At 45.2% G+C, this 25,011-nt stretch overlaps 1 protein-coding gene across 1 annotated transcript in view; it reads left to right on the forward strand.

Moving 5' to 3' along the window:
* TNNI1 (troponin I1, slow skeletal type) overlaps nucleotides 1-25,011 on the forward strand; it is a 1,221,672-nt gene that overhangs the window by 107,308 nt on the left and 1,089,353 nt on the right. The window lies entirely within an intron of this gene.

The following is a 25,011-nucleotide window of genomic DNA, read 5'->3' on the forward strand; positions in this document are numbered from 1 at the left end:
AGTTAGAATGATTTAATGCAGCAAGTCAATATTTACAGTGTTGACCCTTCTTCTTCAGGACCTCTGCAATTCTCCCTGGCATGCTCTCAATCAACTTCTGGACCAAATCCTGACTGATAGCTGTCCATTCTTGCATAAGCAATGCTTGCATTTTGCCAGAATTTGTTGGTTTTTGTTTGTCCACCCGTCTCTTGATGATTGCCCACAAGTTCTTAATGGGATTAAGATCTGGGGAGTTTCCAGGCCATGGACCAAAAATCTTTATGTTTTGTTCCATGAGCCATTTAGTGATCACCTTTGCTTTATGGCAAGGTGCTCCATCATGCTGGAAAAGGCATTGTTGGGCGCCAAACTGCTCTTGGACAGTTGGGAGAAGTTGCTCTTGGAGGACATTCTGGTACTATTCTTTATTCATGGCTGTGTTTTTAGGCAAGACTGTGAGTGAGCCGATTCCCTTGGCTGAGAAGCAACCCCACACATGAATCGTTTCAGGATGCTTAACAGTTGGCATGAGACAAGACTGGTGGTAGCGCTCACCTCTTCTTCTCCTAATAAGCTGTTTTCTAGATGTCCCAAACAATCGAAAAGGGGATTCATCTGAGAAAATGACTTTACCCCAATCCTCAGCAGTCCACTCCCTGTACCTTTTGCAGAATATCAGTCGGTCCCTGATGCTTTTTCTGGAGAGAAGTGGCTTCTTTGCTGCCCTCTTTGAAACCAGGCCTTGCTCAAAGAGTCTCCGCCTCACAGTGCGTGCAGAATCACTCACACCAGCCTGCTGCCATTGCTGAGCTAGCTCGGCACTGCTGGTAGTCCGATCCTGCAGCTGAAACAGTTTTAAGATACGGTCCTGGCGTTTGCTGGTCCTTTTTGGGCGCCCTGGAGCCTTTTTGGCAACAATGGAAGCTCTCTCCTTGAAGTTCTTGATGATGCGATAGATTGTTGACTGAGATGCAATCTTTGTAGCTGCGATACTCTTCCCTGTTAGGCCATTTTTGTGCACAGCAATGATGGCTGTACGTGTTTCTTTAGAGATAACCATGGTTAACTGAAGAGAAACAATGATACCAAGCACCAGCCTCCTTTTAAAGTGTCCAGTGGGTGTCATTCTTACTTAATCATGACTGATTGATCGCCAGCCCTGTCCTCATCAACACCCACACCTGTGTAAATGGAACAATCACTAAAACAATGTTAGCTGCTCCTTTTAAGGCAGGAATGCAATGATGTTGAAATGTGTTTTGGGGGTTAAAGTTCATTTTCTTAGCCAATATTGACTTTGCAAGTAATTGCTGTTAAGCTGATCACTCTTTATGACATTCTGGAGTATATGGAAATTACCATTAGAAAAACTTAAGCAGTAGACTTTGTAAAAATTAATATTTGTAGCATTCTCAAAACTTTTGGCCATGACTGTACAGTAGCATCAATTGCCCCTCTCCTCATAGGGCATTAAAAGAGCAGGGGAAAATGGTCCATGCAACACACAGGCCTGTGGGTCAGCTTTAGAATTAGAAAAAGGAACACATGCTACAGTGACTGGTGTAGGCCTTTTGGTCACAGAAGTCTGGCAATAACTACAAGCCATAATTTTCACACCCATTTTGGAGTCTCGACTTGAAAAATCCTTTCAGGGACAGTAGCATCAATTGCCCCTTCCCCTATAGGGCATTAAAAGAGCATGGAGGTATGGTCCATGCAAAACACAGGCCTGTGGGCCAATATTTTAATTTGAAAACTTGAGCACATGTGACGCCCCTGCAGCTTCAGGCGCCACAGGGTACTGTGCCTCACCAGAGGTGCAGTATGCATCTCGGATACAGAGGAGGTCGAAACCGGTAAACCACCAACAACACACTCAACCAACACATAACATGGGAGCTCTTCCACTGGGACTGGGCTAGGGTAGGTGCTGGGGTGGCCATCATGAGGTATATGACCTCTTGCCCACTAGTTCATGAACCCGGGAGGCGGGGCACCAACAGGGGTAGTTAGGAGCCATCACACTTAGTATTCAGTCTTTTCCTGGTGCAGCAAGGCCAGGTCGCACTCAGTAGGAGATATGCAGAGACACAGACAGCTCGGGACCCGTGGTCTGGAGCTGGAGGCTCGACCTGGGTTCTTAGGAAAGAAAGGGGATCCCAGGATTCGTGGGGCATGCAGAAGGCACCCGTGACCCAGCCCAGGAGCTGGGGGTGGAGGGAAACCGAAGAAAGGAGACATACTGCTTGTGGAGAGCTGTGACACACGAGCTATGTTACCATCCGCCCCAGAAGAGAGAAGTCCCACAGTGGCGGCTAATAATTGGCCACCCAACACAGGTGGCGTCATGACCAACTACTTCCATCGTCCCCATCCCCATCCTTCATTGACACCGCCGGGGTCACGGAAGCGGACAAGGCCACCGCAGCGACCCTGAAGCAGAACCGCGGCCCAGTGACGAGTAACCCACAGACCCCATGGGCGCATCACACACAGTGGCTCTGCCATCTGCAGCTGCGTATCCAGGACATAATACTGTATTAGAAATTGCATTACAACCAGGTTGATCCATGCAGTGCATATGTACCCAGACGTAGTGTCGCCTAGCCGTAGTGACGTCACTAGGGTTGCACCTTAATAGCGCATGGCTTTCCCTAGCTCCAGGTTTTGAGGAGCCAGCTATTTATCAAACTCGGTGACCAGAGTACCGAGAGAGGATCATCTGGATATTTCTGATAACATATTCACTTCTACACTCCCTGACAGAAGTTCTGTCGTTTATCCATTTATGTAAATAAAAACTCATAACCTGACTAGAGATGAGCGATGTTCGAATCGAACCATTCGCCAATTTTAAATTCGAGTTGTTTTGGGCGATGTTCGAGTTGTTCGACGAACTCAAATGGTTTGCTTCACGTTCGACTGTTCGAGTTACCGTTCGATAACGGTTCGATCACCAAAAGCGTAGCTAGTTACTAGCTGGATTTTCACTGTAATACTGTCAGTCACTGTTAATAATGATATTATCAAAATTCAGTGTATAGAGTGCGGGGGGAGACAGGGTTTAGATCAGTGCTGCTGAGTGCTGAAAGAATGGCGATTGCCATTTTTTTATCCTAACCGCACGTACAGTGTGGCGGGCCAGGCTGTCAGCCAATCACAGACACACACACAGCAAAGTGGATTTTTGCCAGACAAGCAAGGGCATGTTTCATTGGCTGTGCATGTCACATGTCCTTGCCCTATAAGACCCGGCCATTTTCCCCATCGCCGCCATTATCTCAGTGCTGCGGGTGTGTGTCAGTCACCGCTCCTGCTGCTGCTGCTCCTGTGGTCACTATAAAGTGCAATCGAGACATCGGTTTAGGGAGTAGGGACTATTTGTAATTTCAGCCCTTTTCAGGGCTAGATTAGAGTAGTTCATAGCCATTTTTGCTAGGCAGATCTGTGTCAGCGCTGTGCAAGGGTTTTTCACAGCGTCTCTCTAAATCAGCTCAGGCAATTCTTTGGGGCATAGTATCAGTGTCTGTGATAGTCAGTGACCTACCACTACTTTCCACAAACATAGCCCAGTTCTCCATTTCTGCTAAATATATTTTAACTGCAAAAAACAGTGTCCAATTTGCTCACAAACAAAATGAAAGGCAAAAGGACAGATGCTGGTGGAAAGGGGAACAGGCGTGTTGGAAAGGGAAAAAAAGTTTGTGTCCGTGGGGTAGGTGGTAAAGCAACAGTAACATCTGCTGAAGAAAGACCATCTTCCAGCCAAAATAAGATGTCTACTACTTTTCGTGAACAATCTGATATGATCCCTTTGTTATGGAAACGACCATTGCTACCATAGGTAGATGAGGCACAAAAACAGCAGTTGCTTGAATGGATCTCAAGTGCTCTATCAAGTGGCCTCTCCTCCACCTCAACTTCAACATCCCAAAGACTCCAGTCCTCTGAGTTGTAACCCCAATCGCACGTGCTTTCTACCAGCTCTCAAGTCTCCACCCGCCCTGCAGAGTATGGAGTAACAGAGATGGTTGAATCTGCAGAGCTGTTCAGTCACACTATAGCCTGGGAATCAGAAGTCTGCTCCAAAGCTGCAGTGAGTCCAGACAAGGAAATGATCTGCACTCATGCCCAGAGGCTTTGTGAGTCAGATTCAGGCCAAGATGAAGAAGGTTCTGAGCATAATTTAGACACTCATTCCCAAACTGTAACTCCTCTTGGTGGAGACAATGAGGAACATGCTGATGACGATGAGACTCAGATACCTGATTGGAATGACAACTTAAGTATTCGGTTAGGGCAGGAAGAGGTTGGCTTTGAGGACGAGAGGAGTGCAAACACACAGGGTGATGATGAGGTTGTAGATCCCACTTACTGTCAACCCACAGTCAGGCACTCAATGAGGTCAGCAGAGGAGGTGGAGGAGGATGCTACTGACGACGAGGTTAGGATGTGCCTTCCTGGACAGAGACGAAGTACTGGAAGCACGTCAACAACCGCATCCTCAGCCACAACTCTGCCTCTGAGCACAAGTCGGGGTGGCTCTGCAGGTCGCATGGGCTCTAAGCCTTGCCTAGCCTGGTCCTCTTTTGACATCGCAAAGGATCACCCAACTCATGCCATCTGTAAGATTTGTCACCAATCTCTAAGTGGAGGCCAAAAACTCACTAGTTTTAGTACTTCGTCCATGAACCGTCACATGGATATGAAGCATAAGTCGCAGTGGGAAGAGCACTGTGCTACAATGCGGCCTAGCAGAGCGGGCCAACCACCGCCTGCCCCTTCAAGTGCATCCGTGTGCTCTTCATCCTCTGTGACTGTGGGGACAGCAGTCACACATGCTTTTGGATGCAGACCTTCCACTTCTTTACCCGCAACAGGCAGTGTGATTGGCAGGTCGTCACTTGTTTTGGAAGTGGAAACAGGTGCTGGTGTTGAGCTCTCTCAGACATGGAGAGCACCACCTTTGGATGAAGGCAACATTATGTCTCCGCCTGCACTTTCTTCACAGACCAGCAGTTTGCTAGGGACACCCTACTCAACGCCGTCTCAACACAGCAGCCAGCCCTTGGTCCCTCAGATATGGACAAGTAAAAGACCATTTCCTCCTAGCTGTGACAAAGCTAAGAGGTTGACTTTCAGCATCTGCAAGCTGTTGGCTACAGAAATGTTGCCTTTCCGCCTGGTGGACACAGAGGATTTTTGAGACTTTATGCCTGTCGCAGTGCCCCAGTACTAGATGCTCAGTCACCACTACTTCTCCAAGAAAGGTGTGCTGCGCTACACCAGCAAGGGCCATTGTAGTCGTGGCAGATACTGTCCACTGGCTGTTGTACAGCCCGGTACTCTTTCTCTGTGCTCCAACCGCCACTCCAATGCAATTCAGTATTAAGCGCATTTTCTCTTCAGGCGTCACAGACACGGTCACAGGATCTTTTAACTAAATTTCTTTGTCAACTTATATGCATTCCTTTTTCTCACCTTAGGCTGGCACATTGCTTGAACATTACAGGGAATATCTTTTTCTTTCTCACAAAATTTCATTTTTCTTTACATATCATCCGGCTGACTGTTTCTCTGGTGTTCGGGCTCACATTGGGATACCCAATTACACTAGCCACGGTAGACTCAACCATCTTTTCAGTCAGTCAGGACCACTCTTCCCTCTAGAGGCCCACTGACTCTTTTCTGACTGAAGGATTTGTCAGATCTCACCAGAGAATAGCCACCCTTTTTCCGGAAAACTTTTTGTGTCCGAAAAAATAACTGGATTCGGCCCAGAAGGCCACACCAAATTTATTTTACTTGGCTTTTTCTTCCCTACGCCTCTCACAGATGCAGTGTACTTCTCCTCAGTGACCTTCCTCACCAATTGATTTATAACCGCTCTTTTTCAAACTAGACTCCTCCCCCTCACTGTTCGGGATTACCTGGGAAACAGCCCACACACTGTGGCCACCTAGTGGCCATTTGAATACATTACATTACACTATAACATGGACTTCAGATATTACATTACACTATAACATGGACTTTACATATTACACATTTTACATATACAGTACAGAACAAAAGTTTGGTCACACCTTCTCATCTCTAGAACAACTATTAAGAGGAGACTTTATGCAGCAGGCCCTCATGGTAAAATAGCTGCTAGGAAACCACTGCTAAGGACAGGCAACAAGCTTGTTTGGGCTAAAGAACACAAGGAATGGACATTAGACCAGTGGAAATCTGTGCTTTGGTCTGATGAGTCTAAATTTGAGATCTTTGGATCCAACCACCTTGTCTTTGTAGAAAAGGTGAACGGATGGACTCTACATGCCTGGTTCCCACCGTGAAGCATGGAGGAGGAGGTGTGATGGTGTGGGGGTGCTTTGCTGGTGACACTGTTTGGGATTTATTCAAAATTAAAGGCATACTGAACCAGCATGGCTACCACTGCATCTTGCAGCGGCATGCTATTCCATCCGGTTTGCGTTTAGTTGGACCATCATTTATTTTTCAACAGGATAATGACCCCAAACACACCTCCAGGCTGTGTAAGGCCTATTTCACTAAGAAGGAGAGTGATTGGGTGCTACACCAGATGACCTGGTCTCCACAATCACCAGACCTGAACCCAATTGAGATGGTTTGGGGTGAGCTGGACCGCATCGTGAAGGCAAAAGGGCCAACAAGTGCTAAGCATCTCTGGGAACTCCTTCAAGACTGTTGGAAAACCATTTCCGGTGACTACCTCTTGAAGCTCATCAAGAGAATGCCAAGAGTGTGCAAAGCAGTAATCAAAGCAAAAGGTGGCTACTTTGAAGAATCTAGAATGTAAGACATATCTTTAGTTGTTTCAGACGTTTTTAAGTATTTCATTCCACATGTTTTAATTCATAGTTTTGATGCCTTCAATAGTATCATAGTATCATAGTATCATAGTTTTTAAGGTTGAAGGGAGACTCTAAGTCCATCTAGTTCAACCCGTAGCCTAACATGTTGATCCAGAGGAAGGCAAAAAAACCCCAATGTGGCAAACAAGTTCCAATGGGGAAAAAATTTCCTTCCTGACTCCACATCCGGCAATCAGACTAGTTCCCTGGATCAATACCCTGTCATAAAATCTAATATACATAACTGGTAATATTACATTTTTCAAGAAAGGCATCCAGGCTCTGCTTAAATGTTAGTAGTGAATCACTCATTACAACATCATGCGGCAGAGAGTTCCATAGTCTCACTGCTCGTACAGTAAAGAATCCTCGTCTGTGATTATGATTAAACCTTCTTTCCTCAAGACGTAGCGGATGCCCCCGTGTTCCAGTCGCAGGCCTAGGTGTAAAAAGATCTTTGGAAAGGTCTCTGTACTGTCCCCTCATATATTTATACATTGTGATTAGATCCCCCCTAAGCCTTCGTTTTTCCAAACTAAATAACCCCAAGTTTAATAACCTGTCTTGGTATTGCAGCCCACCCATTCCTCTAATAATCTTGGTGGCTCTTCTCTGCACCCTCTCCAGTTCAGCTATGTCCTTCTTATATATCGGTGACCAGAATTGTACACAGTATTCTAAGTGCGGTCGCACTAGTGACTTGTACAGAGGTAGAACTATATTTTTTTCATGAACACTTATACCTCTTTTAATACATCCCATTATTTTATTAGCCCTGGCAGCAGTTGCCTGACACTGTCCACTAAAGTGAAGTTTACCATCCACCCATACACCCAAGTCTTTTTCTGTGTCTGTTTTACCCAGTGTTCTACAATTAAGTACATAATCATAAATGTTATTTCCTCTACCCAAGTGCATGACCTTACATTTATCTACATTAAACTTCAATTGCCACTTCTCAGCCCAATCCTCCAATTTACATAAATCTCTCTGTAATATAAAATTATCCTCCTCTGTATTGATTACCCTGCAGAGTTTAGTATCATCTGCAAATATTGAAATTCTACTCCGCATGCCCCCAACAAGGTCATTTATAAATATGTTGAAAAGAAGCAGGCCCAATACTGACCCCTGTGGTACCCCACTATGAACTGAGACCCAGTCCGAGTACGTACCATTAATAACCACCCTTTGTTTCCTATCACTGAGCCAGTTTTTAACCCAGTTACACATATTTTCCCCTATCCCCATTATTCTCATTTTATGTACCAACCTTTTGTGTGGCACCGTATCAAAAGCTTTTGAAAAGTCCATATACACAACATCCACTGCATTTCCCTGGTCCAGGCTTGAACTTACCTCTTCATAGAAGCTGATCAAATTAGTTTGACAGGATCGATCCCTCATAAACCCATGTTGATACTCTGTCATAAGGTTATTTTTCTTGAGATACTCCAGTATAGCATCTCTCAAGAAACCCTCAAGGATTTTACCAACCGTAGAGGTTAAACTTACCGGCCTATAATTTCCTGGCTCAGTTTTTGTCCCCTTTTTGAATATTGGCACCACATTTGCTATGCGCCAGTCCTGCGGTACCGACCCTGTTATTAAGGAATCTGAGAAGATTAAAAATAATGGTCTATCTATCACAGAACTCAATTCCTGTAGTACTCTGGGGTGTATGCCATCCGGGCCCAGAGATTTGTCAACCTTAGTGATTTCGAGGCGGTGGCGTACTTCCTGCTGGGTAAGCAGGTAATATTCAAGGGTGAATTTATGGTATCACTGGTCATGTCATCTGCCATGGCATTTTCTTGTATAAAAACCGTAGAAAAAAAGTCATTCAGCAGGTTGGCTTTACCCTCATCCCCTTCCACCATTTCACCAAGACTATTTTTAAGGGGGCCAACACTATCGCTTTTCAGTTTTTTACTGTTTATGTAGTTAAAGAATATTTTAGGATTGTTTTTACTTTCTCTCGCAATGAGTCTCTCTGTCTCAAACTTAGCTAACTTAATTTGCTTTTTACATATTTTATTTAATTTTCTATAATTATATAATGCCTCATCACTACCTACCCTCTTTAATTCTTTTAAGGCTTTCTGTTTTTCTTTTATTGTTTCCCTTACAGCTCTATTTAGCCATAGGGGTTTCCTCCTATTTCTAGCATGTTTGTTCCCATAGGGTATATTTTCTGCACAAGCCCTATTCAGGATGCTCATAAAAGTCTCCCATTTGCTTTGTGTACTTTTATTACTTAGTACATCATCCCAGTTTATTGCACTAAGATCATCTCTCAACCGTTTAAAATTTGCTTTCCTGAAGTTTAGTGTCCTTGTAGCCCCTCTACTAGACATCTTACTAAAGAATACATGAAAACTTATTATTTTGTGATCACTATTCCCCAAGTAACCCCCAACTTGTATATTTGATATGCGGTCTGGCCTATTGGTTAGTACAAGGTCTAGTAGTGCTCCCCCTCTTGTGGGGTCCTGTACCATTTGTGAAAGGTAATTATCTTTCATTGTTATCAAAAATCTATTTCCTTTGCTGGAACTGCAAGTTTCTGTTCCCCAATTTATATCAGGATAGTTAAAGTCCCCCATAATAATTACCTCTCCGAGACTCGCTGCTTTATCAATTTGCTTTATGAGGAGATTCTCTACCTCTTCCATAATATTCGGCGTCTTATAACACACCCCTATCAGTATTTTATTATTCATTCTCCCCCCCCCTTATCTCCACCCATAGGGACTCTACATACTCAGTACCCTCACATATGTTGTCACGCAGGATGGGTTTTAAGGATGATTTTACATATAGACACACACCTCCCTCTCGCTTATTTGTACGGTCATTCCTGAATAGGCTATAACCCTGTAAATTAACAGCCCAGTCATAGCTCTCATCCAGCCATGTCTCTGATATCCCCACTATATCATAATTTTCTTCCAACAATATTAATTCTAATTCCTCCACCTTATTTGTGAGGCTTCGGGCATTAGTGTACATGCACGTTACGTATGACTCTGTACCTGTATTCCTGCTTACTGTATTACCTGTCCTAACCCTTCCCCCCGTACCACCCCCAATTTCATTACTTGTGCCCTGGTCACTATCTGCACTACATTCCCCTTCTATAAAGTGAATACCCTCGCCCCCCATTCCTAGTTTAAACACTCTTTCAACCTTCTAGCCATTTTCTGCCCCAGCAGAGCTGCACCTTAACCATTAAGATGCAGCCCATCCCTAGCATAGAATCTGTAGCCAACTGAAAAGTCGGCCCAATTCTCCAGGAACCCAAAACCCTCTTTCCTACACCAATTCCTGAGCCACCTGTTAACCTCCCTGATCTCTCTTTGCCTCTCTGGTGTGGCTCGTGGCACAGGTAGTATTTCCGAAAATACCACCTTTGAGGTCCATGCTTTAAGCTTACAACCTAATTCCCTGAAATCATCTTTAAGGACCTTCCACCTACCTCTAACTTTGTCATTTGTGCCAATGTGTACAATGACCGCTGGGTGCTCCCCAGCCCCTCCCAGTAATCTGTCAACCCGATCAGCGATGTGCCGAACTCGAGCGCCAGGAAGACAACACACTGTTCGGCGATCCCTGTCTTTGTGACAGATTGCCCTATCTGTCCCCCTAATAATTGAGTCCCCCACTACCAGTACCTGTCTTGCCTGCCCTGCACTCCTATTCCCCCCATTACTGGAGCAGACACTCCTCTGGCATTCAGAGGTCATGCCTTGCTGCAGCAATGCTACCCCTGTAATGACATCCCCCTCATCTGCCAAGTTTGCAAACCTATTGGGGTGTGTCAGTTCAGGACTAGCCTTCCTAGCACTTTTCCCTTTACCCCCCTTTCTAACTGTCACCCAGCTACCTACCTCACCGTCCTGCTGCTCCCTACTACGATCCTCCCCCACATCTGACCCAGCAAGCTGCTGCTCAGTGAGCAGCACACTCCTTTCCATATTGCTAATGCATCTTAGAGTTGCCAGCTGCTCATTTAGATCCAGTATCTGGGCTTCCAAATGTGCAACTTGCGCACATCTCGAACAACAGTATGCACCCTCGAACGGCTTTTCAAGGACTGCATACATGAGACAAGATGTACACTGGATCGCATTAGCAATAGTGGAGCACATTTTCTAATGGGGATAGCACTAAACAAATGTTAAGTAATTAAACAACTAAATACAAGCAATTCTACTCACACTTACTTTTGCTCACACTTTGCTCACTCACGCTCACAATGAAGAAGACAGGCTAAAATTCGCACGCCGCTAGGCGCGCAGTTTTCAGAAGTCTTCCTTCCGGCTGTAACGGCCAAAACCCGGTTCTCCTTGAGCTCGCGGTGACTCTTCACTTATCCCAGAAGGCACTGGGAATATGCAAATTATCCTCGCAAGACTCCTTCCCTGGCTTATGTGAATCTACAATTTTGTGAATCTGAATGTGAATCTACAATTTTTACAGTCATGAAAATAAAGAAAACTCTTTGAATGAGAAGGTGTGTCCAAACTTTTGGTCTGTACTGTACATCATACACACAGGTTCGGGGTGATCGAGCCTTAGGTGGACTTTACACGTTGCGACATCGCTAGCATTTGCTAGCGATGTCCAGAGCACTAGCACCCGCCTCCGAAAATAATCGCTACGGCAGCTTCACACGCCTGGTAGGCGAAGGGGGAAGTGCGTTCAGCGTCACAGCGACGTCACCGCAACGTCACTAATCGGCCGGCCAATAAAAGCGGAGGGGCGGAGATGAGCGGGACATAACATCCCGCCCACCTTCTTCCTTCCGCATTGCCGATGGAGGCAGGTAAGGAGATGTTTGTCGTTCCTGTGGCTTCACACACAGTGATGTGTGATGCCGGAGGAGCGACAAACAATATCGTATCTCCTGATGGAGCGACATTATGGAAATGAACGACGTGACACAGATCAGCGATTTTTCTCGCTTCTGTGCTCATTCATCGTCGCACCTAGGATTTACACGTTGTGATGTCGCTACCGGCGCCGGATGTGCGTCACTAACGATGTGACCCCGACGATATATCGGTAGCGATGTCGCAATGTGTAAATTACCCCTTACACCCCCTTACCGTCGCATACAACATCACCACATCACCGCTTCCTTGAGAAACTCTGTGTGTGACAGGGTGCATGTGTGTGACAGGGTGCATTTCACCACAGATACTTGGACCAGTAAGCATGGACAGGGGCATTACATGTCGCTGACTGGGCACTGGGTAACTATGTTGAGAGACGGATAAGGGTCTGCTGTACAAATCTTGCCATCCCCACGAGTTGTGCGTCAATCCTCTGTATGTAGAAGTTCCTCCACTGCTTCTGCCTCCTCAACCTCATCTCGGTCCTCCACCTTCGCGCAAAGCCTGTCTGGTAAGGCCACTCATGTTGTAACTGCGCATAAGGACTCCCGCACACCTCCTTACTATGCTGGCAGCAGAGCTCAACGGCATCAGGCGGTCTTTACTTTGAAATGTATGGGATATGTGAGTCCCACCACTGAGGAGTTGTGGTCAGCTCTGGAGACTTAGTTTCATCAATGGTTGTCCACACTCAAGCTGCAGCCAGGGAGGGCCGTGTGCGACAATGCTGCAAACCTGGGTGCGGCCCTTCGCCGGGGAAATGTGACACACGTGCCTTGTATAGTTCACGTGTTGAACCTGGTTGTCCAGCAATTTTTATACCACTATCCTGGCCTACGTGAGCTTCTGCAGAGGGCATGTTCACTATGTTCTCACTTCTGACGTTCACACCCTGTAGCTCAATGACTTGCATTGCTCCAGAAGTCTTTCGGCCTGCCGGTTCACCGGCTGAAATGCGATGTGCCGACACACAGGAATTCGATCTGCACGTGTTGCAGCGATTGTGGCAGCATCGACGAGTCCTGCTGCAATACGTTATGATGTATAGCCTGGGCCAACTAGATCCAGAGGTGGGGCAGATCCCGCTGCTGGAGTGGTCTCAGATCAAGGACCTATGCACCCTTCTGCACAGTTTCGAAATGGCGACGAAGATGTTTAGCGCTGACGATGCCATTATCAGAATGACAATTCCAGTCATCTACATGCTGGAGCACACTATAAACAGTATTCGGAGTCAGGTGATGGGACAGAAGGAAGGGGAGGAAGTACAGGAGGAGTGATATACGGAAGGGATAACAAGATCTCCAAGGTCCAGACAGTCAGCAGCGCCAAGGCGTCAGGCATGCGACGGTGGGGGAGAGGGATTAACAAGGGCGCATGGTAGCAGCCAAACTGTTGAGGCATGTGCATGAGCCCAGGAAGAAATGGAGGACGAACTGGCGATGGACATGGAAGGCTCAGCAGATGAGGGAGACCTTGATCACATTTTTGTTGTGCGAGGTTGGGGGGAGAGGGCAGAGGAAGGAAGCATGATTCTCACCTCGCCACCAACATCACAGCAAGGACTTGTTCCTCCTGGATGCGCAAGACACATGAGCGCCTTTTTGCTGCACTACCTACAACATTACCCTGGGATTGTCTGAATTCGAAGTAATGCTGACTACTGGGTTGCCACACTCTTAAGGGGGCTTTACACGCAACGATATCGTTAATGTTTTATCGTCGGGGTTACGTTGTTTGTGACGCACATCCGGCGTCATTACCGATATTGTAGCTTGTAACAGTAATGTGCGACCTAAAATGATCGCAAAAGCAGCAGAAATCATTTGCTGTGGAGAGGTCGTCCTAAAACAAAAAATTGTTTACCTCTCATTAGCGGTGTTGTTCCTCGTTCCTGCAATAGCACACATCGCTGTGTGTGACACCGCAGGAGCGAGGAACATCTCCTTACCTGCCTCCACCGGCTATGCGGAAGGAAGAAGGTGGGCGGGATGTTTACGTCCCGCTCATCTCCATCCCACCGCTTCTATTGGACGCCTGTTGTGTGATGTCGCTGTGACGCCGCACAACCCGTTCCCTTAGGAAGGAGGCGGGTCGCCGGCCATAGCGATGTCGCAGGGCAGGTAAGTCCGTGTGATGGGGGCAAGCGACGTTGTGTGACACTGGCAGAGATATGCCCGTGTCGCTCAACCGACGGGGGCGGGTACCATCGCGTGCGATCTCGCTAGCGAGATCGCAGCGTGTAAAGCCCCCTTTAGATCCCCGGTACAAGACAAAATTTGGCAACATAATTCCTGCCATAGAAAAGGATGCACGTATGCAGGAGTATCAGCAGAAGCACAATCTTAGATTGACTTTTCCAATAAACACCAGTGGTGCACAGAATGAATCTCACAGCTTTGTCATGGCTAGGAGGAAACGGTCTTTTACTTGTCCACATCTGAGGGACCGAGGGCTGGCTGCTGTGCTGAGACGGCGTTGCGTAGGGTGTCTCTGCAGAGTTGCAAATTTGGTCATCTACAAAATGAGTGGAAAAAGGTCAGATGCTGGTGGAAAGGGGAACAGGCATGTTGAAAAGGGAAAAAAAAGTTTGTGTCCGTGGGGTAGGTGGTAAAGCAACAGTAACATCTGCTGAAGAAAGACCATCTTCCAGCCAAAGTAATATGTCTATTTCTTTCTGTGGACAATCTGATATGATCCCTTTCTTACGGACACGACCTGCACTACCAAATGTAGATGAGGCACCAAAAGAGCAGGTGCTTGAATGGATCTCAAGTGCTCCATCAAGTGGCCTCTCCTCCACCTCAACTTCAATATCCCAAATACTCCATTTACTATGGTGTCACCCCAATCGCACTTGCTTCCTACCAGCTCTCAAGTCTCCACCCGCCCTGCTGAGTATGGGGATACAGAGATGGTTGAGTCTGCAGAGCTGCTCAGTCACACTATAGCCTGGGAATCAGAGGTCTGCTCCAAAGTTGGAGTGAGTCCAGACAAGGAAATGATGTGCACTAATTCCCAGAAGCTTTGTGAGTCAGATCCAGGCCCAGATGAAGAAGGTTCTGAGCATAATATAGACCCTCATTCCCAAACTGTAACTCCTCTTGGTGGACAGAATGAGGAACATGCTACATAGTTACATTATTAGTAACATAGGTTGAAAAAAGACCTAGGTCCATCTAGTTCTGATGAGACTCAGATACCTGATTGAAATGACAACTTTACTATTCGGTAAGGGCAGGAAGAGGTTGGCTCTGAGGATTAGGGGAGTGAGAACACAAAGGGTGATGATGAAGTTGGAGATCCCACTTACTGTCAACCCACAGTCAGCCAGTCGATGAGGTCAGCAGAGCAGGTGGAGGAGAATGCTACTGACAACGAGGTTAGGTTGCGCCTTCCTGGACAGAGACAGAGTACTGGAAGCACGTCAACAACTGCATCGTCAGCCACAACTCTGCCTCTGAGCAGGTCGTCGTGCCTCTGCAGGTCGCATGGGCTCTAAGCCTTGCCTAGCATGGACCTTTTTTGACATCGCAAAGGATCACCCAACTCGTGTCATCTGTAAGATTTGTCACCACTCTCTAGGTAGAGGCCAAAAACTCACTAGTTTGAGTACTTCGTCCATGAACCATTACATGGATATGATGTGATAGGGTGAGGGTGCATTGATGACCTTTATTCACTGTGAATGCAAGATGCTTATTTGCCGTTCATTGTATGCATTGTTATTCACATGTAAAAGGGTAAGAGTGTATAAATGACCTTTATTCACTGTAAATGCAAAAGGCTTATTTACAGTTTATTGTATGCATTCTTGCTGACCACCCACAAGGGACCGCTGTTGTGCATCTGCCTTTGATTGTTTGGTCACTATAGCAACAGCAAAACGGTCTTCGGCTGTGGACTTGGAGACCGGAGGAGGTGCTGTATGTGAACTGAAGGAAAAGCGAAATGTGCGTACCAGAAAGGAGCCACCGCAGAAACACTTAGGTGGATTATGAGGAGACTAGTGTTAGAGTTTGGTGAGGAGGACCATAACGCGTGTGAGCAGCATCCTGTACCGGAGACCGCAATTGTTCAGTTGCTGGCTATACTGATCACCGTGAGAGGATCTTCAAGTCTCTATTTATGGCAGCTGGACACCACAGTACGCGTGTACGGTAGGCTGGACCCAGGAATGCGTGCACGCAACACTTTGTTTTGATACCAAAACATATATCTGTTCTTCTTAGGCCAACTATATAGACAATAAGATTTGCTGGCTCTGCTCTATCAGTTTGTAAGTTAGGGTACCTTCACACTTTAGCGATGCAGCAGCGATCCGACCAGCGATCTGACCTGGTCAGGATCGCAGCTGCATCACTACATGGTCGCTGGTGAGCTGTCAAACAGGCAGATCTCACCAGCGACCAGTGACCAGCCCCCAGCCAGCAGCGACGTGCAAGCGACGCTGCGCTTGCACGGAGCCGGCGTCTGGAAGCTGCGGACACTGGTAACTAAGGTAAACATCGGGTATGGTTACCCGATGTTTACCTTAGTTACCAGCTCACACCGCTTAACTTAGCGTGTGCAGGGACCAGGAGCCGGCACTGGCAGCGTGAGAGCTGCGGAGGCTGGTAACGAAGGTAAATATCGGGTAACCACCTTGGTTACCCGATGTTTACCCTGGTAAAGCTTACCGCAGGCTGTCAGACGCCGGCTCCTGCTCCCTTCACATTCAGGATTGTTGCTCTCTCGCTGTCACACACAGCGATGTGTGCTTATCAGCGGGAGAGCAACAATAAAAAAACGAACCAGCACTGTGTGTAACGAGCAGCGATCTCACAGCAGGGGCCAGATCGCTGCTCAGTGTCACACACAGCGAGATCGCTAATGAGGTCACAAAAAACGTGACTCAGCAGCGATCTCAGTAGCGATCTCGCTGTGTGTGAAGTACCCCTTACAGTTAAAATCTTAAAGGGACAGCGCCACATGTTTGCATTGAATGTTGCTGTAGAAGATTTCCAGGACTGTGTTGCTGAGCTGTGTGGTTTGTCTTCTCACTGTTATCATCTGCCTTATCTGTAAGGCTTCAGCAAATAAGGGTATACAGGGGGGTCAATGGGTTTTGTCTATGTTTAGGTAGATATGTTTGTAAGTTCTTGTGCTGAGCCACTAGTAGGTCGTGTTCGCGCGCACACACACACACACACGCAATTACTCCTGCTACCCAGAGGGATTACAAGGTATTAGGCGACTGTTTAGACAGTCCCTTGGTTAGGCAAAGGTTGGTGAGAAGGCGGTATAAATTGCCATTACGTGTGGCGCAGCATAGGGGTGTAGGCTTTTGGCCTTGTGAATAGATTGTTCTATTCTTTCTGTTTTATGCATGTTTTTTTTTTTTGGTAAAGTAAAACAATCATTTATCGACCCAAATGCCTAGAGTCCTTTTCCTGTTGCATGGTTTAGCTGTATACTGGGTAGCCCACCCTGTACACTACTTTCAATGAATCATAAGTCGCAGTGGGAAGCTCACTGTGCTACAATGCGGCCTAGCGGGGCAAGCCAACCACCGTCTGACACAAAGTGCATCCGCGTGCTCTTCATCCTCTATGACTGTGGGGACAGCAGTCAGGGCCGGCGTCAGCACGCGGCAAACCCGGGCAAATGCCGGGGCCCTGGAGAGCTAGGGGGGCCCACTCGGCCTCGTCAGTTCTGCTGCCCCCGGGCCGAGTTCCGGGGACAGCAGTCCTTGGCACTGGAAACTGTGGCTGCCGGCCCTTTAAGGTCTGCAGACCACAGGGTTCACTGTGTTCTCCTGCATTGAGCATCATCTGTGGGCGGAGCTACCGCCCGGCGTCCTGCTCGGTCGCACAGATGAAGGAGTCACAGTGCCAGCCAGCGACCCCAGCACATCGCTTCCCTCCAGCACTGTGTGGGCCCCATCTGCACCGTGACCTGATCAGTATGTGGGACATCACTCCCTCCCCGCCCCTCCCTGTCCCCCGTGCGTGTGTGGGCCCCGCAGAGCCGCTTGTGTGGGCCCCGCAGAGCCGCGTGTGTGGCCCCCGGAGCCGCGTGTGTGGGCCCCGCAGAGCCGCGTGTGTGGCCCCCGGAGCCACGTATGTGGGCCCCGCAGAGCCGTGTGTGTGGGCCCCGCAGAGCAAGATGTGTGTTTGTATGTATGTATGCATGCAGCAGAGCAGTATGCGTGTCTATATGTATGTATATATGCAGAAGAGCAGTATGCGTGTCTGTATGTATGTATATATATATGCAGCAGAGCAGTATGCGTGTCTGTATGTATGTATGTATATATGCAGCAGAGCAGTATGCGTGTCTGTATGTATGTATGTATATATGCAGCAGAGCAGTATGCGTGTCTGTATGTATGTATATATATGCAGCAGAGCCGTATGCGTGTCTGTATGTATGTATATATATATGCAGCAGAGCAGTATGCGTGTCTGTATGTATGTATGTATATATGCAGCAGAGCAGTATGCATGTCTGTATGTATGTATATATATGCAGCAGAGCAGTATGCGTGTCTGTATGTATGGATATATATATGCAGCAGAGCAGTATGCGTGTCTGTATGTATGTATGTATATATGCAGCAGAGCAGTATGCGTTTCTATATGTATGTATATATATATGCAGCAGAGCAGTATGCGTCTGTATGTATGTATGTATATATGGAGCAGAGCAGTATGCGTGTATGTATGTATGTATATATGCAGCAGAGCAGTATGCGTGTCTGTATGTATGTATGTATATATATATATATGCAGCAGAGCAGTATGCGTGTCTGTATGTATGTATATATATGCAGCAGAGCAGTATGCGTGTCTGTATGTATGTATGTATATATGCAGCAGAGCAGTATGCATGTCTCTATGTATGTATATATATATATATATATATATATATATATGCAGCAGAGCAGTATGTGTGTCTGTATGTATGTATATATGCAGCAGAGCAGTATGCGTGTCTATATGTATGTATTTATATATGCAGCAGAGCAGTATGCGTGTCTGTATGTATGTATGTATATATGCAGCAGAGCAGTATGCGTGTCTATATGTATGTATATATATATGCAGCAGAGCAGTATGCGTGTCTGTATGTATGTATGTATATATGCAGCAGAGCAGTATGCGTGTCTGTATGTATGTATGTATATATGCAGCAGAGCAGTATGCGTGTCTGTATGTATATATATATGCAGCAGAGCAGTATGCGTGTCTGTATGTATGTATGTATATATGCAGCAGAGCAGTATGCGTGTCTATATGTATGTATATATATGCAGCAGAGCAGTATGCGTGTCTGTATGTATGTATCATAGTATCATAGTTTTTAAGGTTGAAGGGAGACTCTAAGTCCATCTAGTTCAACCCGTAGCCTAACATGTTGATCCAGAGGAAGGCAAAAAAAAACCCCCAATGTGGCAAACAAGTTCCAATGGGGAAAAAATTTCCTTCCTGACTCCACATCCGGCAATCAGACTAGTTCCCTGGATCAATACCCTGTCATAAAATCTAATATACATAACTGGTAATATTAAATTTTTCAAGAAAGGCATCCAGGCTTTGCTTAAATTTTAGTAGTGAATCACTCATTACAACATCATGCGGCAGAGAGTTTCATAGTCTCACTGCTCGTACAGTAAAGAATCCTCGTCTGTGATTATGATTAAACCTTCTTTCCTCAAGACGTAGCGGATGCCCCCGTGTTCCAGTCGCAGGCCTAGGTGTAAAAAGATCTTTGGAAAGGTCTCTGTACTGTCCCCTCATATATTTATACATTGTGATTAGATCCCCCCTAAGCCTTCGTTTTTCCAAACTAAATAACCCCAAGTTTAATAACCTGTCTTGGTATTGCAGCCCCCCATTCCTCTAATAATCTTGGTCGCTCTTCTCTGCACCCTCTCCAGTTCAGCTATGTCCTTCTTATATATCGGTGACCAGAATTGTACACAGTATTCTAAGTGCGGTCGCACTAGTGACTTGTACAGAGGTAGAACTATATTTTTTTCATGAACACTTATACCTCTTTTAATACATCCCATTATTTTATTAGCCCTGGCAGCAGTTGCCTGACACTGTCCACTAAAGTGAAGTTTACCATCCACCCATACAACCAAGTCTTTTTCTGTGTCTGTTTTACCCAGTGTTCTACAATTAAGTACATAATCATAAATGTTATTTCCTCTACCCAAGTGCATGACCTTACATTTATCTACATTAAACTTCAATTGCCACTTCTCAGCCCAAGCCTCCAATTTACATAAATCTCCCTGTAATATAAAATTATCCTCCTCTGTATTGATTACCCTGCAGAGTTTAGTATCATCTGCAAATATTGAAATTCTACTCCGCATGCCCCCAACAAGGTAATTTATAAATATGTTGAAAAGAAGCGGGCCCAATACTGACCCCTGTAGTACCCCACTATGAACTGAGACCCAGTCCGAGTACGTACCATTAATAACCACCCTTTGTTTCCTATCACTGAGCCAGTTTTTAACCCAGTTACACATATTTTCCCCTATCCCCATTATTCTCATTTTATGTACCAACCTTTTGTGTGGCACTGTATCAAAAGCTTTTGAAAAGTCCATATACACAACATCCACTGCATTTCCCTGGTCCAGGCTTGAACTTACCTATTCATAGAAGCTGATCAAATTAGTTTGACAGGATCGATCCCTCATAAACCCATGTTGATACTCTGTCATAAGATTATTTTTCTTGAGATACTCCAGTATAGCATCTCTCAAGAAACCCTCAAGGATTTTACCAACCGTAGAGGTTAAACTTACCGGCCTATAATTTCCCGGCTCAGTTTTTGTCCCCTTTTTGAATATTGGCACCACATTTGCTATGTGCCAGTCCTGCGGTACCGACCCTGTTATTAAGGAATCTGAGAAGATTAAAAATAATGCTCTATCTATCACAGAACTCAATTCCTGTAGTACTCTGGGGTGTATGCCATCTGGGCCCGTAGATTTGTCAACCTTAGTGATTTCGAGGCGGCGGCGTACTTCCTGCTGGGTTAAGCAGGTAATATTCAAGGGTGAATTTATGGTATCACTGGTCATGTCATCTGCCATGGCATTTTCTTGTATAAAAACCGTAGAAAAATGTCATTCAGCAGGTTGGCTTTACCCTCATCCCCTTCCACCATTTCACCAAGACTATTTTTAAGGGGGCCAACACTATCGCTTTTTAGTTTTTTACTGTTTATGTAGTTAAAGACTATTTTAGGATTATTTTTACTTTCTCTCGCAATGAGTCTCTCTGTCTCAAACTTAGCCAACTTAATTTGCTTTTTACATATTTTATTTAATTTTCTATAATTATATAATGCCTCATCACTACCTACCCTCTTTAACTCTTTTAAGGCTTTCTGTTTTTCTTTTATTGCTTCCCTTACAGCTCTATTTAGCCATAGGGGTTTCCTCCTATTTCTAGCATGTTTGTTCCCATATGGTATATTTTCTGCACAAGCCCTATTCAGGATGCTCATAAAAGTCTCCCATTTGCTTTGTGAACTTTTATTACTTAGTACATCATCCCAGTTTATTGCACTAAGATCATCTCTCAACCGTTTAAAATTTGCTTTCCTGAAGTTTAGTGTCCTTGTAGCCCCTCTACTAGACATCTTACTAAAGAATACATGAAAACTTATTATTTTGTGATCACTATTCCCCAAGTAACCCCCAACTTGTATATTTGATATGCGGTCTGGCCTATTGGTTAGTACAAGGTCTAGTAGTGCTCCCCCTCTTGTGGGGGAGCTGTATGTATGTATATATGCAGCAGAGCAGTATGCGTGTCTGTATGTATGTATATATATATATGCAGCAGAGAAGTATGCGTGTCTGTATGTATGTATGTATATATGCAGCAGAGCAGTATGCATGTCTGTATGTATGTATGTATATATGCAGCAGAGCAGTATGCGTGTCTGTATGTATGTATATATGCAGCAGAGCAGTATGCGTGTCTGTATGTATATATATATATATATGCAGCAGAGCAGTATGCATGTCTGTATGTATGTATGTATGTATATATGCAGCAGAGCAGTATGCATGTCTGTATGTATGTATATATGCAGCAAAGCAGTATGCGTGTCTGTATGTATGTATGTATATATATATGCAGCAGAGCAGTATGCGTGTCTGTATGTATGTATGTATATATGCAGCACAGCAGTATGCGTGTCTATATGTATGTATATATATGCAGCAGAGCAGTATGCGTGTCTGTATGTATGTATGAATATATGGAGCAGAGCAGTATGCGTGTTTGTATGTATGTATGTATGTATATATGCAGCAGAGCAGTATGCATGTCTGTATGTATGTATATATATATGCAGCAGAGCAGTATGCGTGTCTGTATGTATGTAAGAATATATGCAGCAGAGCAGTATGCATGTCTGTATGTATGTATATATATATGCAGCAGAGCAGTATGCGTGTCTGTATGTATGTATATATATATGCAGCTGAGCAGTATGCGTGTCTGTATGTATGTATATATGCAGCAGGGCAGTATGCGTGTCTATATGTATGTATATATATATGCAGCAGAGCAGTATGCGTGTCTGTATGCATGTATATATGCAGCAGAGCAGTATGCGTGTCTATATGTATGTATATATATATGCAGCAGAGCAGTATGCGTGTCTGTCTGTATGTATGTATGTATATATGCAGCAGAGCAGTATGCGTGTCTGTATGTATGTATGTATATATGCAGCAGAGCAGTATGCGTGTCTGTATGTATATATATATGCAGCAAAGCAGTATGCGTGTCTGTATGTATGTATATATATATGCAGCAGAGCAGTATGCGTGTCTGTATGTATGTATGTATATATGCAGCAGAGCAGTATGCGTGTCTATGTGTATGTATATATATATGCAGCAGAGCAGTATGCGTGTCTGTATGTATGTATGTATATATGGAGCAGAGCAGTATGTGTGTCTGTATGTATGTATGTATATATGCAGCAGAGCAGTATGCGTGTCTGTATGTATGTATATATATATGCAGCAGAGCAGTATGCGTGTCTGTATGTATGTATGTATGTATATATGCAGAAGAGCAGAATGCATGTCTGTATGTATGTATATATATATGCAGCAGAGCAGTATGCATGTCTGTATGTATGTATATATATATATGCAGCTGAGCAGTATGCGTGTCTGTATGTATGTATGTATATATGCAGCAGAGCAGTATGCGTGTCTATATGTATGTATATATATATGCAGCAGAGCAGTATGCGTGTCTGTATGTATGTATATATGCAGCAGAGCAGTATGCATGTCTGTATGTATGTATATATATATGCAGCAGAGCAGTATGCGTGTCTGTATGTATGTATATATATATGCAGCTGAGCAGTATGCGTGTCTGTATGTATGTATGTATATATGCAGCAGAGCAGTATGCGTGTCTATATGTATGTATATATATATGCAGCAGAGCAGTATGCGTGTCTATATGTATGTATGTATATATGCAGCAGAGCAGTATGCGTGTCTATATGTATGTATATATATAAATCCAGCAGAGCAGTATGCGTGTCTGTATGTATGTATGTATATATACAGCAGAGCAGCATGCGTGTCTGTATGTATGTATATATGCAGCAGAGCAGTATACGTGTCTGTATGTATATATATATGCAGCAGAGCAGTATGCGTGTCTGTATGTATGTATGTATATATGCAGCAGAGCAGTATGCGTGTCTATATGTATGTATATATATATGCAGCAGAGCAGTATGCGTGTCTGTATGTATGTATGTATATATGCAGCAGAGCAGTATGCATGTCTGTATGTATGTTTATATATATGCAGCAGAGCAGTATGCGTGTCTGTATGTATGTATATATATATGCAGCAGAGCAGTATGCGTGTCTGTATGTATGTATGTATATATGCAGCAGAGCAGTATGCGTGTCTATATGTATATATATATATATATATAAATATATATATATATATATATATATATATATGCAGCAGAGCAGTATGCGTGTCTGTATGTATGTATGTATATATGCAGCAGAGCAGTATGCGTGTCTGTATGTATGTATGTATATATGCAGCAGAGCAGTATGCGTGTCTGTATGTATGTATATATATATATGCAGCAGAGCAGTATGCGTGTCTGTATGTATGTATATATATCTGCAGCAGAGCAGTATGTGTGTCTGTATGTATGTATGTATATATGCAGCAGAGCAGTATGCATGTCTGTATGTATGTATATATATATATATGCAGAAGAGCAGTATGCGTGTCTGTATGTATGTATATATATATATGCAGCAGAGCAGTATGCGTGACTGTATGTATGTATATATATATATGACTGCCGAGACCCACCAACCGGTTCCCCCTCCCCACCGCGCAATGAATGAGACCACACATGGAATATCTTTCTTTTGTACTTTATTGAAGGTATCCACGTAACACCATTCAATGTTGATATAAAAGGGGGTTGCTTGTTATTTTGGCCACAGCTTTAACCACAGGCACAAATCCGCCTTAAACCTGAGGGAGGAGGCCCGATGCCTACGGCCGTCCGTGGCAGGTTGGCTCTCACCAAATCCCTCTTCCACCGGCTGTGACTTTGAAATTGAACCATAAACTTTTTCCATAGGCACAAAACCGCCTTAAACCTGAGGGAGGAGGCCCAATGCCTACGGCCGTCCGTGGCAGGTAAGCTCTCACCAAATCCCTCTTCCACCGGCTTTGACTTCCGAACTTGTAACAGAACCTTCTTAAGGGAGGGAGGGCGGGCGATGCTCTCCCTGAGAGCAGATTGTGGTAAGAGGAAGGAGGGACTCCGGAGGCTGCTTATATGCCCTGGAGGAGGTCCCAGCAGGGAAGGGGGGTCAGCGGGGGGCATTGCACAATGGGAAGGAGGGAGAGGTGACCATGGGGGACGTAGCGAGGGGCTCAGCAGTCAGGGGCAGCGGCATCGGCCGCAGTGCCCTGCAGACTGCCGAGACCCACCAACCGGTTCCCCCTCCCCACCGCGCAATGAATGAGACCACACATGGAATATCTTTCTTTTGTACTTTATTGAAGGTATCCACGTAACACCATTCAATGTTGATATAAAAGGGGGTTGCTTGTTATTTTGGCCACAGCTTTAACCACAGGCACAAATCCGCCTTAAACCTGAGGGAGGAGGCCCGATGCCTACGGCCGTCCATGGCAGGTTGGCTCTCA

This window comes from Anomaloglossus baeobatrachus, chromosome 2 (assembly GCF_048569485.1).
Source record: "Anomaloglossus baeobatrachus isolate aAnoBae1 chromosome 2, aAnoBae1.hap1, whole genome shotgun sequence".
NCBI classification, from domain to species: domain Eukaryota; kingdom Metazoa; phylum Chordata; class Amphibia; order Anura; family Aromobatidae; genus Anomaloglossus; species Anomaloglossus baeobatrachus.